This window comes from Rutidosis leptorrhynchoides, chromosome 2 (assembly GCF_046630445.1).
Source record: "Rutidosis leptorrhynchoides isolate AG116_Rl617_1_P2 chromosome 2, CSIRO_AGI_Rlap_v1, whole genome shotgun sequence".
Lineage (NCBI taxonomy): Eukaryota > Viridiplantae > Streptophyta > Magnoliopsida > Asterales > Asteraceae > Rutidosis > Rutidosis leptorrhynchoides.
Window position 1 is genome coordinate 134,104,968 of NC_092334.1, and position 16,482 is coordinate 134,121,449.

Sequence of the window (16,482 nt, forward strand, 5' to 3'; positions counted from 1 at the left end):
AGCAAAAGTTGAAATATTTACCATAACTAAAGCAAAAACTAAAACTATGACCGTTATATAAGAAGATTTTGTAGTTAATGGTTTATATAACATTCAAAGTTAATATCGATTCATACGTTTGTAAGTAAATTACAAGATATGTCAAGTGTGTCAGATTTTTCTATCGATCAAGTATAATATTTCATAATGTTGTTCTAAATCACATTATGTTATCATATTCACACTAAATAGCTTCTTAATTTCAATTGTTTAATAGCTGTGAAGAGTTGACTGAATTAGTGAAAATGAAGGCACATTCTCATTTTAAAGTTACGACATCAAAAAATCTAAAACAAAAAATGATTATTTAGTCAAGATTATATTTATGTGTGTGTGACGATGTATCCATAAGTGAATCGGCCCTCTAAAATGTACACAATCTATAGAAATTTGACTGTAAACTTGAAATGGTAGCACATTATTAAAAAAAAAATGATGTTTGGTTGATAGAGATGATAGATCTAGTAAGTAAGCATCAATGTATAATATATATGATATGTTATGCATATATATTGCAATTGACTAACGATGACTTTTGTTTAACGCAAATTTGTCAAGTAATTATATGCAACCTCGTGAAATCCTTGCGAAATTGAATGAGCATAATCTATAAAATGTTTCTTTAAACATAATTGCGTATGATGGAAAAGCAAAACTCTGCACAATCAGTCAAGCAAATATGACTTCTATACACGTGGTAATGTGTTTTTTAAAGGTAAAGGGATGTGAATTTTAATATCGTACAAATGATTATGCTAATCAATTTGAAGATTTATTTTGGATCCATCCAATTTTATATGAAATAACTCATGCATTACTGCATTTTTTTTTTTTATTGATTAATGTTATGTATAATACAAAAATCTCTAAGTTACCTTTTTGTTGAAATCGATGTTGTTACATACAGCTCCGGGTGTGACTTCCGGAAGTGTGTTGGCAGTCTAAGTCAGAGGTCTACGTAACTTCCCGGTGACAGATTTCTTTTTACATCATTTCGATTTTCGGTGGTTATGATTGTGTGTGTAAGTGGTGACTCTTAGGTAATTCCTTCGAGGGTTACTTGGTTGCAATTTTTGAAAGTTTCATAAGATGAGTTTTGCCTGTTTAAACAGGTTTAGGGATATGTCATTGTTGTTGGGTAGTGGTTAGGAGGGTTTGGTCTTTCAGTTGGTATTGGTATGATTATGGGTCCGCTAGTACTATGTTTCTTTGGCTATCTATCTCATGAGGCGCGAAAGTTTAAGTGTTAAGGCAATTCATTTGTTGTATCGGTTGTTGTAGTGACCCGAACTTTTCCATGTTTATATATATTAATTGAGATTGATATTTACATGATTAAATGTTTCCAACATGTTAAGCAATCAAACTTGTTAAGACTTGATTAATTGAAATATGTTTCATATAGACAATTGACCACCCAAGTTGACCGGTGATTCACGAACGTTAAAACTTGTAAAAACTATATGATGACATATATATGGATATATACATAGTTAACATGATACTATGATAAGTAAACATATCATTAAGTATATTAACAATGAACTACATATGTAAAAACAAGACTACTAACTTAATGATTTTTAAACGAGACATATATGTAACGATTATCGTTGTAAAGACATTTAATGTATATATATCATATTAAGAGATATTCATACATGATAATATCATGATAATATAATAATTTAAAATCTCATTTGATATTATAAACATTGGGTTAACAACATTTAACAAGATCGTTAACCTAAAGGTTTCAAAACAACACTTACATGTAACGACTAACGATGACTTAACGACTCAGTTAAAATGTATATACATGTAGTGTTTTAATATGTATTTATACACTTTTGAAAGACTTCAATACACTTATCGAAATACTTCTACTTAACAAAAATGCTTACAATTACATCCTCGTTCAGTTTCATCAACAATTTTACTCGTATGCACCCGTATTCGTACTCGCACAATACACGGCTTTTAGATGTATGTACTATTGGTATATACACTCCAATGATCAGCTCTTAGCAGCCCATGTGAGTCACCTAACACATGTGGGAACCATCATTTGGCAACTAGCATGAAATATCTCATAAAATTACAAAAATATGAGTAATCATTCATGACTTATTTACATGAAAACAAAATTACATATCCTTTATATCTAATCCATACACCAACGACCAAAAACACCTACAAACACTTTCATTCTTCAATTTTCTTCATCTAATTGATCTCTCTCAAGTTCTATCTTCAAGTTCTAAGTGTTCTTCATATATTCTACAAGTTCTAGTTACATAAAATCAAGAATACTTTCAAGTTTGCTAGCTCACTTCCAATCTTGTAAGGTGATCATCCAACCTCAAGAAATCTTTGTTTCTTACAGTAGGTTATCATTCTAATACAAGAACTTCGAGCCATCCAAGGATCCGTTGAAGCTAGATCCATTTTTCTCTTTTCCAGTAGGTTTATCCAAGGAACTTAAGGTTCGTGAATCAACAGTGGCCAAGTCTTACTTCTCGACGAAGTAAAAATCTGTGAAAGTGAGTTATAGTCCCACTTTTAAAATCTAATATTTTTGGGATGAGAATACATGCAGGTTTTATAAATGATTTACAAAATAGACACAAGTTCGTGAAACTACATTCTATCGTTGAATTATCGAAATCGAATATGCCCCTTTTTATTAAGTCTGGTAATCTAAGAATTAGGGAACAGACACCCTAATTGACGCGAATCCTAAAGATAGATCTATTGGGCCTAACAAACCCCATCCAAAGTACCAGATGCTTTAGTACTTCGAAATTTATATCATATCCGAAGGGTGTCCCGGAATAATGGGGATATTCTTATATATGCATCTTGTTAATGTCGGTTACCAGGTGTTCACCATATGAATGATTTTTATCTCTATGTATGGGATGTGTATTGAAATATGAAATCTTGTGGTCTATTGTTACGATTTGATATATATAGGTTAAACCTATAACTCACCAACATTTTTGTTGACGTTTAAAGCATGTTTATTCTCAGGTGAATATTAAGAGCTTCCGCTGTTGCATACTAAAATAAGGACAAGATTTGGAGTCCATGTTTGTATGATATTGTGTAAAAACTGCATTCAAGAAACTGATTTCGATGTAACATATTTGTATTGTAAACCATTATGTAATGGTCGTGTGTAAACAGGATATTTTAGATTATCATTATTTGATAATCTACGTAAAGCTTTTTAAACCTTTATTTATGAAATAAAGGTTATGGTTTGTTTTAAAAATGAATGCAGTCTTTGAAAAACGTCTCATATAGAGGTCAAAACCTCGCAACGAAATCAATTAATATGGAACGTTTTTAATCAATAAGAACGGTACATTTCAGTTGGTATCCGAGCGTTGGTCTTAGAGAACCAGAATTTTGCATTAGTGTGTCTTATCGAGTTTGTTAGGATGCATTAGTGAGTCTGGACTTCGACCGTGTTTACTTGAAAAATGATTGCTTAACAAATTTTGTTGGAAACTATATATTTTTAACATGTGAATATTATGTGATATATTAATCTCTTAACGCGTTTGATATTATGTGATAGATGTCTACCTCTAGAACAAGTCCCATTGACTCACCTAATAATAATGAAGAGTCAAATGTAAATTGGAATGATTCGTGGACTGATTCACAAGTTCCCGAAGAGGAACCGGAAGAAGAGTCGGAACCAGAAGAAGAATCGGAACCGGAAGAAGAATCGGAACCGGATGAAGAAATAGAACCGGTGGGGGAAATAATAAAACGGTTAAGTAAAAGAAAATCCTCAACCAACCGACCAAGGTTAATTATGGTCAATGGTGTTTCCGCCAAGGAAGCAAAATATTGGGAGGATTACCAATTCTCCGATGAATCGGATTTCGACGAGAATTCCGATGATGTTATAGAAATTACCCCAACTGAATTTAAAAAGGCAAAAGAAAATAATAAGGGAAAGGGCATAAAAATAGAGAAATCTAATTCCAACCCCGATGAACTTTATATGTATCGTCAACCCCCGAAGTCCTTAAGTTGTAACAATGACCCGGGAACCTCTAAACCACCAGGTTTTTCTAAACCAATGTGGAAAATTACGGCTCGTATTAGGGGAACATCATATATCCCTAGAAACTTGGCAAAACGAACCAAAACCGAAGAAGAAGAAACAAGCGAGTCGGAATAAGATAGTTGTATTCGTGTGGTGTAATATATGTAATATAGTGTGCTTATGCTTTATGATATATGTAAAAATTGCTTGTATTAATAAGTATTTTTTTTATGAATCTAACTCTTGTCTATTTTACAGTATAAAAACACAAAATGGATAGACAACCCAATATTTTAAGAGACCTACCTGGAGACATGATTGATGAAATCTTGTCTAGAGTCGGTCAGAATTCTTCGGCACAACTATTTAAGGCGAGATCAGTTTGTAAGACATTCGAAGAACGTTCCAAGAATGCCTTGGTTTATAAAAGGCTTTCGTTCGAAAGATGGGGGATATCACATTGGGAAATCCATAAGTTACGATGTGTTTACTTTGACGCATATATTGCGGGGAACCCAAATGCTATTTTACGCAATGGGTTAAGAAATTATTTTGACTCAATATATCCGAATATTGGACTTCGTGATTTAGAAAAAGCGGCTAACATGCAACATAAAGAAGCATGTTATGCTTACGGATTAGCAATGTTCGCTTCTCACCAAAGTGAGAACAAGAACATCGGGCTACAACTATTAAACAAAACGTTTCCACAAGTGACGGAGTCGGTAATTGGGGTAAGAAATGAGGTTTTTAGATTGTTACGGGACTGTTGGACATTACGTAACCCTCGTCCCTTTGACGACGTTACAACATGCTGTCTTATCAACGGCCATAACGGTTATGTTCCACAAGACCAAGGATAGGAAGTAATCCTAGTAAAACCAGAATGCATGACTTGTTTCTGGACGTATGAATTACGTGTCTTTATTGCCTTTGCTGAACGACTTGTGTACTAGCTAGAATTATCTTCACAACCATCTTGTATCAAATTTATTGTGTGCTATATTTCATGCTATATGTAAAATAAGCGGTATTGTAAGTTTGTAAAATATTGTGTAAAAGTTTGAACGCGAAATATTATTATAATCAGTTTTTCATATAGAATTGTAGTAGTTGAATTGTATATTAGCTACTAAGTATGAACTTAACGGGTAGGTACTACCCGAATTTAAACTTATAAAACGCTAATATGAAGAAAAAGCTTTTATAAATGAGTTCATATTATGCTACGAAATACTATTAACTACTCTTAATATTCTGTATGATTAACTTGTTCCATTTGACTATTTTGAAGGAAATGGCACCGACTACTCGACACACCGTGAATATGAATGAAGAGGAATTCCGTACTTTTCTAGCTTCAAACATAGCGGCAGTACAGGCTGCGCTACATACCAACAATAACCTTGGATCTAGCAGTACAGGAAATCGTGTAGGATGCACCTACAAAGAATTCACTGCCTGTAAACCTTTGGAATTTGATGGAACCGAAGGACCGATCGGATTGAAACGGTGGACCGAGAAGGTCGAATCGGTGTTTGCCATAAGTAAGTGTACTGAAGAGGACAAAGTGAAGTACGCTACGCATACCTTCACAGGTTCTGCGTTAACATGGTGGAATACCTATCTAGAGCAAGTGGGACAAGACGATGCGTACGCATTACCGTGGTCAGCATTCAAGCACTTGATGAACGAGAAGTACCGTCCCAGAACCGAGGTCAATAAGCTCAAGACAAAACTTAGAGGGTTACGAACCCAAGGATTTGATATTACCACGTACGAAAGACGATTCACAGAATTGTGCCTATTGTGTCCGGGAGCATTCGAAGATGAGGAAGAGAAGATCGACGCGTTTGTGAAAGGATTATCGGAAAGAATCCAAGAAGATATAAGTTCACACGAGCCCGCCTCCATACAACAGGCATGTAGAATGGCTCACAAACTAGTGAACCAGATTGAAGAAAGAATTAAAGAACAGACTGCTGAAGAGACCAATGTGAAGCAAGTCAAAAGAAAGTGGGAGGAAAACGGTGATAAGAATCACCAATACAACAACAACAGCAATTATAACAATAATCGCAACAATTATCCCAGCAATCGCAACATCAATCGCAACTACAACAAACGGCCCAACAACAACAACAACAACAACAACAACAATAACAACTACAACAATCATCCCAACAACAATAATAACCGCAACAACAACAACAATCAGAAGCAGCTATGCCAAAGGTGTGAAAAGTATCACTCGGGGTTCTGCACCAAATTTTGCAACAAGTGTAAAAGAAATGGTCATAGCGCGGCGAAGTGTGAGGTCTACGGACCAGGGGTTAATAGAACGAAAGGAACAAATGGTGTCGGAACGAGTAATGGCGGAGCAAGTAGTGTCGGAGCAAGTTATGCCAATGTAGTTTGTTATAAATGTGGAAAACCGGGCCACATCATTAGAAATTGCCCGAACCAGGAGAACACGAATGGACAAGGCCGCGGAAGAGTTTTCAATATTAATGCGGCAGAGGCACAGGAAGACCCGGAGCTTATTACGGGTACGTTTCTTATTGATAATAAATCTGCTTACGTTTTATTTGATTCGGGTGCGGATAGAAGCTATATGAGTAGAGATTTTTGTGCTAAATTAAGTTGTCCATTGACGCCTTTGAATAGTAAATTTTTACTCGAATTAGCAAATGGTAAATTAATTTCAGCAGATAATATATGTCGGAATCGAGAAATTAAACTGGTTAGCGAAACATTTAAGATTGATTTGATACCAGTAGAGTTAGGGAGTTTTGATGTGATAATCGGTATGGACTGGTTGAAAGAAGTGAAAGCAGAGATCATTTGTTACAAAAATGCAATTCGCATTATACGAGAAAAAGGAAAACCCTTAATGGTGTACGGAGAAAAGGTCAACACGAAGTTAAATCTTATTAGTAATTTGAAGGCACAAAAACTAATAAGAAAAGGTTGCTATGCTGTTCTAACACACGTCGAGAAAGTACAAACTGAAGAAAAGAGCATCAATGATGTTCCCATTGCAAAAGAATTTCCCGATGTATTTCTGAAAGAATTACCGGGATTACCCCCACATCGATCCGTTGAATTTCAAATAGATCTTGTACCAGGAGCTGCACCAATAGCTCGTGCTCCTTACAGACTCGCACCCAGCGAGATGAAAGAACTGCAAAGCCAATTACAAGAACTTTTAGAGCGTGGTTTCATTCGACCAAGCACATCACCGTGGGGAGCTCCTGTTTTGTTTGTCAAGAAGAAAGATGGTACATTCAGGTTGTGTATCGACTACCGAGAGTTGAACAAACTTACCATCAAGAACCGCTACCCACTACCGAGAATCGACGACTTATTTGATCAACTACAAGGCTCGTCTGTTTATTCAAAGATTGACTTACGTTCCGGGTATCATCAAATGCGGGTGAAAGAAGATGATATTCCAAAGACTGCTTTCAGAACACGTTACGGTCATTACGAGTTTATGGTCATGCCATTTGGTTTAACTAATGCACCAGCTGTGTTCATGGACCTTATGAACCGAGTGTGTGGACCATACCTTGACAAGTTTGTCATTGTTTTCATTGATGACATACTTATTTACTCAAAGAATGACCAAGAACACGGTGAACATTTGAGAAAGGTGTTAGAAGTATTGAGGAAGGAAGAATTGTACGCTAAGTTTTCAAAGTGTGCATTTTGGTTGGAAGAAGTTCAATTCCTCGGTCACATAGTGAACAATGAAGGTATTAAGGTGGATCCGGCAAAGATAGAAACTGTTGAAAAGTGGGAAACCCCGAAAACTCCGAAACACATACGCCAATTTTTAGGACTAGCTGGTTACTACAGAAGGTTCATCCAAGACTTTTCCAGAATAGCAAAACCCTTGACTGCATTAACGCATAAAGGGAAGAAATTTGAATGGAATGATGAACAAGAGAAAGCGTTTCAGTTATTGAAGAAAAAGCTAACTACGGCACCTATCTTGTCATTGCCTGAAGGGAATGATGATTTTGTGATTTATTGTGACGCATCAAAGCAAGGTCTCGGTTGTGTATTAATGCAACGAACGAAGGTGATTGCTTATGCGTCTAGACAATTGAAGATTCACGAACAAAATTATACGACGCATGATTTGGAATTAGGCGCGGTTGTTTTTGCATTAAAGACTTGGAGGCACTACTTATATGGGGTCAAAAGTATTATATATACCGACCACAAAAGTCTTCAACACATATTTAATCAGAAACAACTGAATATGAGGCAGCGTAGGTGGATTGAATTATTGAATGATTACGACTTTGAGATTCGTTACCACCCGGGGAAGGCAAATGTGGTAGCCGATGCCTTGAGCAGGAAGGACAGAGAACCCATTCGAGTAAAATCTATGAATATAATGATTCATAATAACCTTACTACTCAAATAAAGGAGGCGCAACAAGGAGTTTTAAAAGAGGGAAATTTAAAGGATGAAATACCCAAAGGATCAGAGAAGCATCTTAATATTCGGGAAGACGGAACCCGGTATAGGGCTGAAAGGATTTGGGTACCAAAATTTGGAGATATGAGAGAAATGGTACTTAGAGAAGCTCATAAAACCAGATACTCAATACATCCTGGAACGGGGAAGATGTACAAGGATCTCAAGAAACATTTTTGGTGGCCGGGTATGAAAGCCGATGTTGCTAAATACGTAGGAGAATGTTTGACGTGTTCTAAGGTCAAAGCTGAGCATCAGAAACCATCAGGTCTACTTCAACAACCCGAAATCCCAGAATGGAAATGGGAAAACATTACCATGGATTTCATCACTAAATTGCCAAGGACTGCAAGTGGTTTTGATACTATTTGGGTAATAGTTGATCGTCTCACCAAATCAGCACACTTCCTGCCAATAAGAGAAGATGACAAGATGGAGAAGTTAGCACGACTGTATTTGAAGGAAGTCGTCTCCAGACATGGAATACCAATCTCTATTATCTCTGATAGGGATGGCAGATTTATTTCAAGATTCTGGCAGACATTACAGCAAGCATTAGGAACTCGTCTAGACACGAGTACTGCCTATCATCCACAAACTGATGGGCAGAGTGAAAGGACGATACAAACGCTTGAAGACATGCTACGAGCATGTGTTATTGATTTCGGAAACAGTTGGGATCGACATCTACCGTTAGCAGAATTTTCCTACAACAACAGCTACCATTCAAGCATTGAGATGGCGCCGTTTGAAGCACTTTATGGTAGAAAGTGCAGGTCTCCGATTTGTTGGAGTGAAGTGGGGGATAGACAGATTACGGGTCCGGAGATTATACAAGAAACTACCGAGAAGATCATCCAAATTCAACAACGGTTGAAAACCGCCCAAAGTCGACAAAAGAGCTACGCTGACATTAAAAGAAAAGATATAGAATTTGAAATTGGAGAGATGGTCATGCTTAAAGTTGCACCTTGGAAAGGCGTTGTTCGATTTGGTAAATGAGGGAAATTAAATCCAAGGTATATTGGACCATTCAAGATTATTGATCGTGTCGGACCAGTAGCTTACCGACTTGAGTTACCTCAACAACTCGCGGCTGTACATAACACTTTCTACGTCTCGAATTTGAAGAAATTTTTTGCTAAAGAAGATCTCACTATTCCGTTAGATGAAATCCAAATCAACGAAAAACTTCAATTCATCGAAGAACCCGTCGAAATAATGGATCGTGAGGTTAAAAGACTTAAGCAAAACAAGATACCAATTGTTAAGGTTCGATGGAATGCTCGTAGAGGACCTGAGTTCACCTGGGAGCATGAATATCAGATGAAGAAGAAATACCCGCATCTATTTCCAGAAGATTCGTCAACACCTTCAACAGCTTAAAATTTCGGGACGAAATTTATTTAACGGGTAGGTACTGTAGTGACCCGAACTTTTCCATGTTTATATATATTAATTGAGATTGATATTTACATGATTAAATGTTTCCAACATGTTAAGCAATCAAACTTGTTAAGACTTGATTAATTGAAATATGTTTCATATAGACAATTGACCACCCAAGTTGACCGGTGATTCACGAACGTTAAAACTTGTAAAAACTATATGATGACATAGATATGGATATATACATAGTTAACATGATACTATGATAAGTAAACATATCATTAAGTATATTAACAATGAACTACATATGTAAAAACAAGACTACTAACTTAATGATTTTTAAACGAGACATATATGTAACGATTATCGTTGTAAAGACATTTAATATATATATATCATATTAAGAGATATTCATACATGATAATATCATGATAATATAATAATTTAAAATCTCATTTGATATTATAAACATTGGGTTAACAACATTTAACAAGATCGTTAACCTAAAGGTTTCAAAACAACACTTACATGTAACGACTAACGATGACTTAACGACTCAGTTAAAATGTATATACATGTAGTGTTTTAATATGTATTTATACACTTTCGAAAGACTTCAATACACTTATAAAAATACTTCTACTTAACAAAAATGCTTACAATTACATCCTCGTTCAGTTTCATCAACAATTTTACTCGTATGCACCCGTATTCGTACTCGTACAATACACAGCTTTTAGATGTATGTACTATTGGTATATACACTCCAATGATCAGCTCTTAGCAGCCTATGTGAGTCACCTAACACATGTGGGAACCATCATTTGGCAACTAGCATGAAATATCTCATAAAATTACAAAAATATGAGTAATCATTCATGACTTATTTACATGAAAACAAAATTACATATCCTTTATATCTAATCCATACACCAACGACCAAAAACACCTACAAACACTTTCATTCTTCAATTTTCTTCATCTAATTGATCTCTCTCAAGTTCTATCTTCAAGTTCTAAGTGTTCTTCATATATTCTACAAGTTCTAGTTACATAAAATCAAGAATACTTTCAAGTTTGCTAGCTCACTTCCAATCTTGTAAGGTGATCATCCAACCTCAAGAAATCTTTGTTTCTTACAGTAGGTTATCATTCTAATACAAGAACTTCGAGCCATCCAAGGATCCGTTGAAGCTAGATCCATTTTTCTCTTTTCCAGTAGGTTTATCCAAGGAACTTAAGGTTCGTGAATCAACAGTGGCCAAGTCTTACTTCTCGACGAAGTAAAAATCTGTGAAAGTGAGTTATAGTCCCACTTTTAAAATCTAATATTTTTGGGATGAGAATACATGCAGGTTTTATAAATGATTTACAAAATAGACACAAGTTCGTGAAACTACATTCTATGGTTGAATTATCGAAATCGAATATGCCCCTTTTTATTAAGTCTGGTAATCTAAGAATTAGGGAACAGACACCCTAATTGACGCGAATCCTAAAGATAGATCTATTGGGTCTAACAAACCCCATCCAAAGTACCGGATGCTTTAGTACTTCGAAATTTATATCATATCCGAAGGGTGTCCCGGAATAATGGGGATATTCTTATATATGCATCTTGTTAATGTCGGTTACCAGGTGTTCACCATATGAATGATTTTTATCTCTATGTATGGGATGTGTATTGAAATATGAAATCTTGTGGTCTATTGTTACGATTTGATATATATAGGTTAAACCTATAACTCACCAACATTTTTGTTGACGTTTAAAGCATGTTTATTCTCAGGTGAATATTAAGAGCTTCCGCTGTTGCATACTAAAATAAGGACAAGATTTGGAGTCCATGTTTGTATGATATTGTGTAAAAACTGCATTCAAGAAACTGATTTCAATGTAACATATTTGTATTGTAAACCATTATGTAATGGTCGTGTGTAAACAGGATATTTTAGATTATTATTATTTGATAATCTACGTAAAGCTTTTTAAACCTTTATTTATGAAATAAAGGTTATGGTTTGTTTTAAAAATGAATGCAGTCTTTGAAAAACGTCTCATATAGAGGTCAAAACCTCGCAACGAAATCAATTAATATGGAACGTTTTTAATCAATAAGAACGGGACATTTCAGTTGTATGGTATGTTTGATTTTGCAATGTTTTAATGTTCCAATGGTGTTAGGGCTAGTGTCCATTACAGCATCCTACATGTACGTATCTCTTATGTTTGTCGCGCATCCACCATGAGTTTTTCCTTATTCGTGGTGGCTCGTGTACCCATCAACGGGTACTCTTTTCACCCAATGTCAGTGGCCCACAAGTACCCACAACCCGCTGCTAGCACCGATGACCCGTGAGCAAACCTGCATGTTATAAGAATATATTATTGGACTAATCACAAAAGCTAACAGAACAAAAACTAACTTCAAGGTATCAGGGACCTAAGTAAAAAAAAAATCTTTTGGTTAAGCCCACACCAAATAGGCCAGGTCCATTAGGCCCTGCTTTTGATGTAGAGATCCCTAATAATCCTTCTTTTTTCTTTTTCATTCGGCCCATTTTTCACATGAGAAACAGAAAATACACTACTGTCCAACGTTAGACTGTAGGTCTGTTGGTTCTTTTTATAAGAAAAACGCACAAAAGGCCGAGATCAAAAATTGTAAAGAAAATGGTTCGGTGCATAGGAGTCCTTCAAAGGGTCATAAGAGAAAGAAAAATAAGTCTTGTGACTTAGATGAAGATGTGGAATTGGAAATGGAAAATCGTGGTGAAGCAGGGGTTGTAAATCAGAGAATCGAGGTCAATAGCTTGCCTCGCGAACCCATTAAAATAGAAGGTAAACTCTTAATTTTAAGAGGAACAAGTTTTAGTGATATTCATCTAACAATTTTTTAATTTCTTTCTCCTTTCAACCCCATAATACTCTAATTCTCAATCATATATATAAATTTCTTATCCATTCTTTGAGTTGTCTAGCATCTTAGAATTTATTAATTTATAAGTTTTATGTTTTATATTAATATATATTCCTTAATTATCGATCTTCGGTTGTAAACTTTGTTTGTACAACGTATATATGTATATACAATTCATTCATTAGTAGTATAATATAAATAAATGCAATCCACAATTAATATATATGTAAAAAGAAGATATCATTCCTAGAAAGGACCTTCAAATGAAAATATTCTAGCAATTTTTAAGACAACAACTCAACTTTAATGCCAAAAATAAAATAAAAAATTGTAACTGACATTCGTGTTAAAAAAAACTCGTAAATGACTTTTGTGTTAATAGACTGTAGGTCTGCTTGTTCTTTTTACAAGAAAAACGCACAGAAGGCCAAGATAAAAAATTGTAAAGAACATGGTTCAGTGCATAGGATTCCTTCAAAGGGTCATAAGAGAAAGAAAAATAAGTCTTGTGACTTAGATGAAGATGTGGAATTGGAAATGGAAAATCGTGGTGAAGCAGGGGTTGTGAATCAGAGAATCAAGGTCAAGAGCTTGCCTCGTGAACCCATTAAAGTAGAAGGTAAACTCTTAAATTCTAAAAATCTCAATAAATATGGAAAAAAGATGATGATGTCTTTAGCAATTTTTTAGAAAGCCATGTTTGATAGTAATGAAAAAGCTAGCATACAATGAGAATTGCTACATGGAATACAAGGGGCCTAGGTACTACAGATGAAGTCCGTAAAGTAAATAATTTGATAACGAAATTTCAAGTGCAATTTGTAGCAATTCAAAAAACGAAAGTTGAAAATGTTTAACCTAGAGTTCTTAATGAGATATGGAAAGGAATGGTATATGAAGGTGTAATGACCCGGATTTTTCCGACTACTTGATTATACTATTTACATGATTTAATAATCTCCACTTGATAAGCAATGAATTTTAATAAGTCTTGAACCTCCGGAAAGAGTTTTATATAAGCATTTGACCACCCTTTTATTCCTACGATTCACGAACGTCATAACTTGTATTAATTATATATATATATATATATATATATATATATATATATATATATATATATATATATATATATATTTAAAAATATTATAATTAAATATCTCATTAAGTATATTAACAAGGTATTATATATACATTTTCATACTAGTAATTTAGAGAGTTTTCGAACAATATATATGTTACTATTTAAATGACGTAATTAACTTATGTTAAAATGTATTTACATACAATGTATTATGAGTATAAATACAACCTTATAAGTATTAAATACACTTAATAATATACAAAAATATATAAAGGATAGCTATACTCGTATTTCCATTCATTTTTCTCAAGAATCCTACTCGTATTCATACAGTTTATATACACGTATTATACGAAGCTTCTAGAAGTATTTACTATTGATATATACTAATAAAAATCTGTATTAGTAGAGTATTATGTCATGCATGACCTCATGGTATTTAACTTATTCTAGATATTTGTCATAAAACAACAAATTACAAGTAGTATATAAAGGCCTTACATGGTATATTTTTTTACACACATTTACATCCATTCTACTTTCAATTCTCTTCTAAGTTTTCTCTTATTATTTCTCTCTAAAAACACTCTTTAATATCCTCTCTTCAAGTTCTAATAAACCTTCATCATCCACAACAAAAACTAGTTACAAAAACAATCCATAAACATCATATAAGAAGTGATCAACAACACTTTCAGTTGGTTCAAGTTTTGCTTCCAAGTTTGATATTCTTTAAGCAACCTTTCAAGGAGTCTTTCAAGTCCAAGAAACTCTTTTAATATTCAGTAACTTCCCTTCTTAATTCAAGGTATTAACCTTACTCAAATCTTTGTTCAATTCATATAATTATAGCTATCTATATAAGAGATCATAGTTAATAACAACTAGAACATAGTTTGGATAATTCTAAACTTGTTTGAAAACTAATCTAATCTAACCTAACCTAAAAACACTTATTTATATGTATTATGATGTTATATTAAGTTATTATAAGAACTTATAACTTGTACATATGAAGAACACCTTAAAAACTTAACATACATCAACTAGTCTCCATTCGGTAAAAGCGGACTGTTTTGGGTTGGGAATTAAAAACCTATCTTAGACTTTGAGTTCGAGGCTAAGACTTTGGAAATATGTTAATATATGTAAATAAGACTTCTATTAATTTTTTCATGATTTTAGACAAAGTGGAAGTATTTTATCAAAAATCATATATTGGGTGGATGCCGGGATTCTTTCAAATCTGTCCACCGGCACAAAAAGAGGGTAAAACTATAAAAATAAATATATGGGCTGAACTTTTTGAATTTGTTTTGAAAAATTAACTTCTTAAGAAATCCATAGCAATTTGATTCACTTTAAACGGAGTTGTAATGAGTTTTTGGCGAGCAAAACAAAATCTGCTAAAATTAATGTTGTATGGACGAAATTTATCTTATAAACACTATATTAACCATATCCTTGCTAACTTTTCCTATATCCTATATATATTTGGACATTTTATCATTTTTATAACAAAATTTTATAATTTTGGTTAAGTTCGAGATTGTATATATATGATAATCTTGGTACGTTCCATGGCAATACGTGCACAATACGTTTTGTTAAATCCTAAGTCAACACGTCTCTGGATTGGTGCAAGACAATACGTACACAATACGCCGTGGGGTAATTCTAAGATTATATATATATATATATATATATATATATATTATACACCGATTATTAGACTTTTCGGACTACTGATAAAGGACTACTAACAATGGACTACTAACATAAAATGTTAAAAATTATTATATAAGTATTATATGAACTTGCTATATTAATTTTGTTCACATGTATTATTATCTGAATCGTTATTATTGTTATAGGTTCATGAATTCAAGGACTTCGGCTATATTTTAATAAGTTGAAAACTTGTTGAAACTATACTTTTACGACAGTGAGTATATAGTCCCATTTTTAAACTCTAAAAATATTTTGGGATGAGAATACATGCATTTTATGTTTTACGCCATGGACACAAGTACTTAAAATATATTCTACGTTGAGTTGTACCACCTTTCATATCTTCCCTAATAGCTTGGTAACTAATATTTGCATGTTATAAGAACATGTAAGTGCGAATCCTATTGATAGATCTATCAGGTTTGACAACCCCAATCGGGCTAGTCGCCCTAGTATCGTAAACGGTTGCATAGTACTTCGCTTTTACTACTCTTGGTACAGTGTAGGGAGATTTCATAATAAAGGAAATATGTCACATTAATGGTTAAGTATGGTTACCGAAGGGCTCAACAACTTGCAGAATATCTTTATTGAAATATTTATAACTATGAAATCTTGTGGTCTATATTTATATCGATGATAGCTTTAAACCTATATATCTCACCAACCTTTGTGTTGACTGTTTAAGCATGTTTATTATCAGGTCCTTAAGAAAGTCTTCCGCTGTTGCATTATCTGAGCAAGCTGTGCATGGAGTCTCA